Source organism: Miscanthus floridulus, chromosome 9 (assembly GCF_019320115.1).
Source record: "Miscanthus floridulus cultivar M001 chromosome 9, ASM1932011v1, whole genome shotgun sequence".
NCBI classification, from domain to species: domain Eukaryota; kingdom Viridiplantae; phylum Streptophyta; class Magnoliopsida; order Poales; family Poaceae; genus Miscanthus; species Miscanthus floridulus.
Window position 1 is genome coordinate 135999824 of NC_089588.1, and position 10136 is coordinate 136009959.

The window sequence follows — 10136 nt, forward strand, 5'->3', positions numbered from 1 at the left end:
ATTCCTTTGGAACAATCAGTTGAGAATATTTTTAGTGGCCACAACGAACTGCCACTTCTTGCCACGCCAGCACCCAGATCTGCCTTGGCTGACCATTTAGGAGGGCCCGGCAGTTTGGAGGGGGCAGCACCTTCAGGGAAGGAGGATGTACGGAGCAGCACATACGGAGCAGCACCGGCGGAGGATGAGGAGGAGCGGCCGGTGCCGGCGAGGGATGAGGGGCAGCGGTGGCAGAGAGAGAGAACGTCAGGCGTGGCAGAGAGAGAGAGAGCGCCTTGAAGCGCACCATGTGGGTGAATGAGAGAGAGAGAGCCGATGGCTAGGTTTGGGCATTAATATACTTGATCTCTGTTTTCACCACAAGTTTAAATCATGGACCGACAGCCGCAGTGAAAATTCTTACACCGTTGGTTCTGATATAAACGTATGGTGAAGCTCATTTTCACTGCCGGTGATAATTTAGTAATCCTGGTTTTAACAGAACTGACGACGAAAATAGCGTTAGGAAAAATGATTTCTGCAGTAGCGTTGGCCCGTGGTTTCTATTGCTAATGAATAGAGAAAGATTCATGTGCCTAGAGCATCACATCTATATGGTGATTGGTAAAATAATTCAGAACTACTAGCGCCTGGACATCCGATCTGGGCGCTAGCGTCCGGACGCCCCTCAGCGCTCGACCCCCCTCCTCCACTTCCCAGTCCGCACTCCCCCAGCGCGCGCCCCTTCCCCAGTTCCGCAACGCACGCTACTAGGACGCCCCCCGGCGACGCGCGCAAAGAGCGGACCCGCTGGCGATGGTACGAGGCCGGGGCAGCAGCATGGACCAACGCCGTCGCCTGGAGATCGCGCGCCGAATATTTCGAAAGAAATATGAGGCTCTCATTCACCCCCTCTGGTGGCCTGGCCGCCGTTTTTGGTCCTTCGCAATGACTCAACCGTGACCAAGGAGATACGGCCCACCTTGTATGGTCAATGACCAAACTGAACCTGTTACTAGAAATACACGTTTTTGTCGGTCCATGTTCATAAACTTTTTACCTTCCACTAGTAGGAATCATAGTTTCCACAACGGACTACTTTATAAGTCATGAGGCCAAATACAGTAGTCAAGCACTTTTTATTGGTGCGCAACTTTTATTGGTTGCCAGCTCTCATGCTCATCTCTTACAACTAAAAAGAACAAAGTGTTAACATTTTTTGGTGCGACATTTGTTTTGTATTGTCCGTCTACCCACGCCCGCGATCCCCGCCTGCTTTGAAGGAAACAAATCGATCACCTGAGGCCACATGCATGGAACGAAACAATAATCATGCACCACGCGATAGAAAAAGAAACCGTCAACCCTGCGATCCCCGCCTGCTTTGAAGGAAACAAATCGATCACCTGAGGCCACATGCATGGAAGGAAACAATAATCATGCATGGAAGAAAACAATCATGCGATGCCCCTCTCTCGCTCGGTCAGATATCTTTCATCTCCACGTAAACCGGATCATATGGTATTGTCCATAATTTGGAGGGTATTAAATTTAGGCTGGGTGCATAGTAGGCCACCTAGCTTTATTCTTGCAACTTCTACCTCTTTATGTGTTAGTCTATGCCAATGGTATAATTTGTTCGCAAAGCTCAAGCAAGACAATTGGCAAAGATCAAGCAAGACGACTCAATGAGGTTGGCCCTTAATTTTAGTGTTTCCAGCATGCAGACCTGAAATAAAAAAGTGTCTGCTCCTTGAGAACATCAGTGGTGCCAAATAAAAGATGTGCATGTTATACATTGTGAGACTGGTGAACCTTCTGCAATTTCCTAAATGAATATTCCCACCATTAGTATATAGGTCCATTCCCCTACGTTTCTTCGTGCTCCCATTAGCATATAATATGAAAGTATTGTTGTGTTCATCACGACTTCCGGTTGACTACTCCCATTAGCATATACTTCCTCTGCTCTAAAATATAAGTCGTTATGGGATGCGTGCAGGTCAAACTTTCTCAACTTTGACTAGGTTTGTAAAAAATACGTGCAACATTTATATCTCCAAATAAGTTTATTATGAACATATATTCAATGGTCTATGTAATGATAGTAATTATGTATTATAAATATTAATATTCTTTTATATATAATTGGTCGAAGTTAAAAAAAGTTGACTTCTCAGGAAGCGAGAATGAATTCTATTTTGGGACAGAGGGAGTATATAAAAGCAGTGTTGAAAATATTTTAACAATCAAGTTCGTCTCTGTCTGATTGGTAAGCTTAGACATCATAATGGCATCAAAAATTTCGACTCTCATGGACACCCTCATGGATCAGTGCAAAGCATCCAAATCCTACAGCATACACAAATGGCAACCTTAAAGTTATGATATTTTCGAAGGGTGGACAATAAAGACCATCTTAGACGTTCTGGCATTAGAGTATATACGTGTAGGCACATAGGCATGGTGGTGCAAGTGAGCAGCCAGCAGGAGTCGAGAGTTATGGGGTGTTTGGATCCCAGGACTAAACTTTAGTCCCTATCACATTGAATTTTTAGATATCAATTAGGAGGACTAAACATGAGCTAATTATAAACCTAATTACATAAGTTGTGGCTAATTCGCTTGCCAGCGCCGTGTACAGGATGGTATGGAGATGTGGTGGAACTTATTAGTGGATTTGTTGGCGCATGAAAGAAATGGATATCGGAAATCTCTTCCTGCCGGTATAAAAATGATATTAGCCGCATCACGGAAAGATCTACACAGTAGAGTTTGTGAGCCTGCGACGCCACGCTCTCTGTGACTATGTAAATTTCACGAACTTAGCTTTTTGGATTAAATGTCACTTTAACATCGGTCATATACTTTTACAGTATTGTTATCTTATCATACGATCCGTGTGTTTTTCGTATAAAAGTTTAGCTGTCCCGCAGCAACGCACGTGCACGAACCTATTTGCATATATACTCGAACCTGTGTGTACATGATTATATGGAGATACAGCGGAACTTATTCATGGATTTATTGGCGCATGAAAGAAATGCATATCGTAGAATTCTTTTTGCCGATATAAAATATTATCTTAGTCGTATCACGAAAAAGTCTATACAGTAGAGTTTGTGAGCCTGCAATGTCGCGCTCTCCATGACTGTGTTAATTTCACGAACTTTGCTTTTTGAATTAAATGTCACTTTGACGTCGGTATTTAATTTAACAGTATTGATATCTTATCGTGCGATCCGCGTGTTTTTAGTACAAAAGATTTAGTTGTCCCCTAGCAACGCACGGGCACGCTACCTAGTTAAATATAATAGTCAAGATTGTATTTATAGCCAGACACGAAAGAGAAAAGGTGGGTCAAGAAAATGCCACTTAACAAAGTCACTCTGACGCTTTATATTGGTAGCCATAGTATAAACCACAAGAAAATATTTTAACTACTTGATTTTTTATAACAAAATGTGGCTCGACTCCCCGTGGAAGCTAATATTTTAGAATTTAACAGCTTTTGTGCTTTGAGTATGATCGACGACATTTCCATTGACAGCGAGGCACCTATAATGACTTTGTCAATTTCGAGGATTTGCCGGCTTAGCCTTCGAAGGTGCTCATAGGGGTACGATTTGCGTGCGTGCATGCGTTCATAGTGATGGGTGTGCTTGTGTTGTGTGTGTCTTCATCGAACAAAGAGCCCCACTAACACCAACGAAGAACCCCGCGCGAACTGCCGCTGCTGCGTCTTCATCGAACGAAGAGCCCCACTAACACCAATGAACCCGCTACCCGCGATGCTTACGAAGAGCCCCACTAGCCTCTGTGTCACGCAAGTCTGCACGCACCCAGATCGCGCCGTAGCCTGTTGCGTCCGCCCCACGCCCGTGACCAGCATGCTGCATGCCCATCACCCCCATGGCCCTAGCACCCCCGCGTCCGCCGGCCCAAGCACCTCCCCCCACTTGGCCCCGGTGAACCACACGCCCCCGTCCGTCCTAGCTTGCCCCTCCCCGGCCGAACAACATAGAAAGCTAGAATAAAACAAGTGCAACAACATGGAAACAACTACGGCAACATTAGGCTAAAGCAGCGGAAACACCATGAAACATATATATTGCAACAACAAGGAGCAACAGCTGCAACATTTGGATGAAGCAGTTGAAACACCATGAACATATTATTGCAACAACAAGGAATAACAGCTGAAACATTAGGCTAAAGCAGCTGAAACACCATGAACATATTATTGCAACAACACCGAACTAACTGCTGCAACAATAGGTTGAAGGAGCTGAAACATTTGGAACATATTATTGCAACACTGGTGTGAAGCATATGAAACAACGCTCGAAATAAAACACTTGCAACAACATAGAACAACTACTGTAACATGAGATTGAAGCAACTGACAACATACTGCAACATCTCAAGCAGTAATACTGCAACATTGCAAAAACATCTGTTGCAACAACCCTAAAATATCCCATTGCAACATTCAAAATCATCTGTTGCGACATCTGACCCCGAGAGCTCGCCGGGACCCAAGCCACCACCGCATCCCTTAGATATAGAGGAGGAAGAGGAGGAGGAGGGCTCAAATCTAGAGGAGGAGGTGGAGGAGGAGGGCTCAGATCCAGAGAAGGACCCACCTACCTCGCCGGAAGTCGCCGCCGTCGCCCTCTTCTCCGGTGGCATGGAGGTCACGGAGGGAGGGTGGGAGGGGCGGCTCACCAAAAGCCACCGCCATCGCCCTCCTCTGCGGTGACATGAGGTCACGGAGGGAAGGAGGGAGGGGGAGGGAGAGAGGGGCGGCTCGTTGGAAACCGCCGCTGTCGCCCTCCTCTCTGGTGGCATGGGGGTCGCCGAGGGGAGGAGGAAGGGGGGAGGGAGAGAGGGACGGCTCGTCGGAAGCCGCCGTCCCCCTCTTCTCTGGTGGGATGGGGTCGCGGACGGAAGGAGGGGCGACGGGCGCACGGCTCGGGCGGGGAGGTGCCGTGAGCGGCTCGGGAGGGAGCGGTGGTGAGCGTCTCCGTATGGAGTGGGCTGAGCGACGTGGGGCAGGTGGATGAGGAAAAGGCAAGGGAAGCGAGTGGAGGAGCGTGTGCCACGTCCTGAGGTGAAGAAGCACGTCGGACGCCAGGCATATAGCATTACCAAAAATAATTTGTACTCCCTCTATCCACAAAGAATGTTATTCTCATGCTTTTCAAGAAAATCTAACATTTTATTTTGAACAATTATATATAAAAGATATTAATACTTAAAATACATAATTAGTCAAATATATTTTATTATAATTTATTTAATTTTTTGTTAACAATTATAAATTTATTTAATGATATAAATATTGCTAATATTTTACATTAAGCTAGTAAATTTGAAAAAGTTTGACCAACATGCATCTTATAGCGTTATTCTTTTTGGGACATAGGGAGTGTAGACGTTGGTCCTGATGCCGAGTCGATGGCTATATAGGCAGGCCTGCATTTAGACAAGACCTGTCAGCGAGTCACTGTCCGTGTTCACCGAAAAGCAACGAAAGATAAATTTAGGTGTTGTTCGGATCCGGTGACTAAAATTTAGGAGATGTGTCGGGAGAATGTTGTATGGGGTGTTCAATTACTAATAAAAAAACAAATTACATAATCCGTCGATACTCCACGAGATGAATTTTTTAAGCCTAATTAATCTGTCAATTAGCACATGTTTACTGTAGCACCACATTGTCATATCATGGACTAATTAGGCTTAAAAATTCGTCTAGCAAATTAGTCACAAACTATGCAATTAGTTTCGTAATTAATCTATATTTAATACTCCATTCATGTGTCCAAACATTCGATGGGACAGCGACTAAAATTTAGAAGGGGCAACCAACACCACCTTAGTCCGGCAGAGTCGTGCTATAGGCTGACGCCACAGTTAACCCAGCACCCAATAAGACGCGTGCGTGGGAGCTATTTGTGCCGGGTGCAAGGACATACATGAGAAGCAGCTCATCAAAGATGCCGATGACAGGCGGCCGTTGCCACAGCATTCCGCCCATGCTTTTGCCGTTGCTGCTGCTTCTTCTCTTCAATGGATGTCCTGTTCATTGCAGCGCGAACCGATGGACACTGCACCTCCGCCGCCTCAACGGTGGCCCAAGATCCCAGGTGAGTACATATATACACTTTATATGCATCTATGTCATCGTAATTTTTCATACAGTTCGACGATTACACAATTGGTCCAGTTTGCGGGATTAGATATCACCTATTTGTGCAAATTAAAATTGGAACCTATTTTTCTCGGATTTAATTTGTTTCTTCGTTGCTTGGAAATATATGTAGTGATCCCTCCATCCTGAAATACAATTCATTATTATGAGTTCTAGAATGTGTACTACTGTACTAGAATATCTCTACTACATAAATGATTTTAGAGGCATCATTTCCATTTTGATAGAAAGGACACTATAAAAACCATCTCTAAAAATGGTTTCAGAGATCATCCACCTCTAGAAATCGACTTTTATTAGATAGGTGGTGTTTCAATTGCCTCTGAAAATGCCTCTGTTTCTACGGGTTGTTGGAAATATAGTACGCTTGTAAAAATTGGTGCAGCACCAAAAAAAAATCATCACTTTTAATGTTATTTTGATTTGAATGAAGACAAACTTTTTAAGCTCAAAGAGATCTATAACTTTATAGTGCACAAGCTATTGAAAAGCAACGCAACTAAAATATGGAAATTTCCTCCGTACGTATCTCTGGTTGATCCTTTCCATTAACTAAACTAGCTGTACATTCTAACTTGACGGATTTTTATTGTGCACAGTGAATATTGTTCCAGGTCATCGACCAAGCAGACACGGTGGTTCTCGTCCGTACACGCCACGCACGCCTATCTGCGACGCTCCACCATGCAAACCAACGCGTGGGTAGTGCAGACTTCAACCTCAGTAAAGCAAGATGTTATTCTCTTCATATGCATTCTGGCTCCATTTGTTGACATTTGAGTTTGATACAATGGAATAATGTGCCTCGTTGAAACACACTAGTATAAAGTAATAGTCCGATCGTTCATTTTGTCTTTTCAAAAAATACATAGCTTTTGTTGTACACTTAGATATGTACTATATCTAGATACATAGCAAAAGCAATGTATCCAGAACAGCCAAAAAGTCTTATAATTTGGAATTGAAGGAGTTCCATTTTCGTCAATGATTCAGTAAAAATTGCTTGTTGTATGTCACAACCAGATTATAATAGAACTGGTGGTGAAAATTATTTTCACCGTCCGGAGATATTTCAGCAACAGTTCTTGATAAGAACCAACTGTGAGAATTATTTTTCACCACTGTGAAAAAATGCACACAGTATAGAACCCCATTTTCATTAGTAAAGGTGGCCAAGTTCGGCCAAACAAAGAACCCAAAAATACACCAACTCCTCGCTTCCAAACCCTCAACTCATCGCCACCCACAACACCCTCTCTCCCACGCAGACCACTAGTACAAAAACAGTTTCTAGAGATGGCTTCTTTTTTCAATTCAAGTGGATCAATCTAACACCACCTCCAAAAATGGATTCCGAAACGAGCCACCTCTAGAAATGCATTTGTAGCGGGTGGCTGGTATTCTCAGCCACCTCTACAAATAGATTTACCTCTAAAAATATATTTGTAGAGGCGCAGTTGGATCTAGTACGGTCGCTAAAATTAGGTGCAGCACAGTAAAATTGATCATTTATTCAAATCAACTTGGATGAAGACAAGGTTTATACAAAATTTGTATATCTAAAAGAGATCTACAACTTTGTGGTTGACAATATTTTCATTTGAAATCATTAGATCAGGCAAATTCTATTTGAAGTTCTCACATTTTGAAATTTAATTTTTTTAGAATTTCGAAATGACATCGGATGAAGAAATGACCAAAACTAAATTTATAGATTTAGAAAAGATATAAACCATTGCAGTTGATAATATTTTCATTCGAAATAACCTATGGTCTGGAAATTTAGCTTCAAGTCCTTACATATTGAAATTCAAATTTTAAAACGACCTCTGATGGTGAAATGACAAAAACCAAAGTTGTAGTTGTACACACATTCGAAATAATCCATGGCCGCCCACGCTTCCGCGTGAAATATGAAGTTACTGTATAAAAAATCACATGTGTAGTGGGTGTCTCCCTGGATATACACGCTAGTACGTGTGTATGCTATGATTTATGTTCTAAAAAACTAATCATGAATGTTCTAATTTCCAAGAGGCAAGAGCCCATCTCGTAACCCTCAAGCCAACCGGTGACTAGAGAGCTGAGAAAAATCCCATGGTACAGTAGCAATCAAACGCAACAAACAGCACGTGAAACGGAGCAATGAAACACAAGAAACTGCAAAAACGACACTGCTGCTGCTCCTGAAAATCGGCTTCGCCGATTGGCCTACTTTGCCTGGCCGATCGGGGCGCTAGGCGAGCACCCCAGCGGTAGGAGAGCAGCCCTGCCAGGCGAGGAACCACGGTTGAGCACCCTGCGCTGGGCGAGCTGCCACGACCGGCTGGAAGCGGCCTGCCAGCTAAGTGCTCGGCCTGGATGGCACACCTGCTTGGCCCGGTTGGGTGCCCGACCTGGCTAACGGGCAGGGCTGGCGGGCTGGTCGAAGGACAAACCGGCCTGGTGGGTTGGCAGGGACGGTTCGGTCGGTTCCTTTGCGCTCCTCCCCACGAATCATTCCCAAAAAAACAAAATCGGAAAAAACTACCTCCAAAAGATTCCAAAAATTGCAGGGATGATTCTTAGGTATATTAGATGATATTCCCAAAGAATCAAGCTCCACGAACCACAAAAACACTGTAGATATTGAAATCCATCAAGGCAGTTGGGGTTTTCTTGAAATATCCTCCGAAGGGTGAAAAATTGTTCTGGTGATGAATCTGCCCGATTCACTTGGCAGGGTTGTTCATCATATGTCCTTACACGAATTCAATCCAACAAATCGACCCCAAAATCTTAGGAATTCAACATCAACCAAAACGGTGAAGAGGGGGAGAAGGAGAAGTGAAAAAACAAAACTCAAATCATCTTAGAATCAAGACTCAGATGTAAGAGAATATGATTGCTTTATTTCCATGATCTACTAAGTCTGATCCTTTACAGAGAAAAGATTAAACACACCAGAGTAATCAGCCTCTAGACTGTGGATCTGAACAGCTAAAACAAGATGAAAGCTTAAACTAATTCAGCTAGGACTTAGGCTAGGAATGACTGCAAATGTAAAACTGAAGAGATAGCTATTTGGGAGCAGCCTCTATATTACTTATAGAGCTATTACACATTTCCAACACGCCCTTAGATATTTTGGCTGAACCACATAACCCAAGTGCAAAATTATCCAACTCCAGATCTGTCCTTCCGATGGCCACTGGCTCTTCACGACTTTTCTTCGCCCCGATGCAAGCTTCATGATAACGCCACGTGCCTCCTCATGTTCTAGCTAGATCTCCAACTCAGGTTTTGTGGCCCAAACCCAAAAATTGTCCGCTAGTGGTTTTGAGGCCCAAACCGCCAAACAACCTGGAGAAACGTATTTGCTACACCTCCATGATCTCGACACGTGTCACAATAGTCTTTGACCGCCACTTGGCCATGCCGCCAAAAAATCCGATCTAAAATCGAGAAAAGAGCAAGTATTCATCCACATTTTTTTACTAATTACTAAAACCTTTTTTTCTTTTATCTTGAATCTAATTCTACTTACTTTCTTTTTTCGAATCTTTTTCAAAAAATAGATTTCTGCTTTTTTGGATCCAGTTTCGCCAAAAAAATTGCTTTATTTGATAAGGTTCTAAATTAACAAATAAGACAGGAAAGAGTAAATATTCGCCCGCGAAATCCTTATTGGATTAGAATACTTTACCACGATTCAATAAGAATAAAAAAAAGGAGATTCAAAAAAAGGAAGGATTACATTTTATATAAATATTGAATTTTGATATATTCTAGATCTTCTTTCTTGACTATATATTTATTTTTATTTTTTAAGAAAGTCAAAATAAAAAAAACCTAACTTTTTTGACAGAGGCAAGAAATAACGATTGCAAAAAATCCTTCCTTTTTCTTTCATTTCAAAAGTGCATAAAAATTATATTGCCAATTCCATTTTAATTATATT

The 10136-nt window shown here is 42.9% G+C and overlaps 1 long non-coding RNA gene across 1 annotated transcript; it reads left to right on the forward strand.

Annotated features, from left to right (window-relative positions):
• Positions 1–5934: 5934 nt before the first annotated feature.
• LOC136483030 (uncharacterized) lies at positions 5935–7181 on the forward strand. The gene is made up of 2 exons (XR_010765285.1): positions 5935–6131; positions 6796–7181. It is a non-coding gene; the product is annotated as an uncharacterized lncRNA (long non-coding RNA).
• The last annotated feature ends 2955 nt before the right edge of the window (positions 7182–10136 follow it).